This window comes from Pteropus alecto, unplaced genomic scaffold (assembly GCF_000325575.1).
Source record: "Pteropus alecto unplaced genomic scaffold, ASM32557v1 scaffold101, whole genome shotgun sequence".
NCBI lineage: Eukaryota > Metazoa > Chordata > Mammalia > Chiroptera > Pteropodidae > Pteropus > Pteropus alecto.
Genome location: NW_006432945.1, coordinates 14,349,639 through 14,350,155, shown reverse-complemented (window position 1 = coordinate 14,350,155; position 517 = coordinate 14,349,639). Strand labels below are relative to the sequence as shown.

At 52.4% G+C, this 517-nt stretch overlaps 1 protein-coding gene across 1 annotated transcript in view; it reads right to left on the bottom strand.

Moving 5' to 3' along the window:
- SLC9C2 (solute carrier family 9 member C2 (putative)) overlaps positions 1-517 on the bottom strand; it is a 56,916-nt gene that overhangs the window by 35,149 nt on the left and 21,250 nt on the right. The window lies entirely within an intron of this gene.

Genomic DNA, 517 nt, shown 5'->3' with positions numbered 1-517 from the left:
CGCTCTGAGCCTCGGTGTCTTTCACTGAAAAATGGAGTCCTTCAGAGCATGTTTGCCAAACTTGACTGGCAGCAGTAAAGCCCCTGAAGTGCTTCCTCAGGACACTGATTCCCAGGCTTTGTCGGCGCAGATTCTGACTCTGTGGGTCTGGGCTGGAGCCAAAGGGATTCTCAGCGGCGGGCAGATTTGGGAAACACTGTAAAATGGTACTCAGAGGTGACTGAACCTTGCCCTGATGGTTTTAGGCCAGTTCCTTGCACAGGAGAAAACTGAAAGGGCCCGGATGTTGGTCATCACACTTTTCCTTTGGAGCATGGAAGGGCCCACAGTCCTGGGAAAGCGACAGGCTTGCTGGAACTCCGAAGCAATCCCCAGACCTTGCCCACAGATGTAAGTGCCAGTCCTCGGCCAACATGGGGAGGAAGATGATGCTCCATTTCAAAAGGCACTTCCTGTTTGGGGAGTTCAGGCGCCGAGTTGTTTCGCTAACGTGACTTCTCCATATGCAAGATGAAAA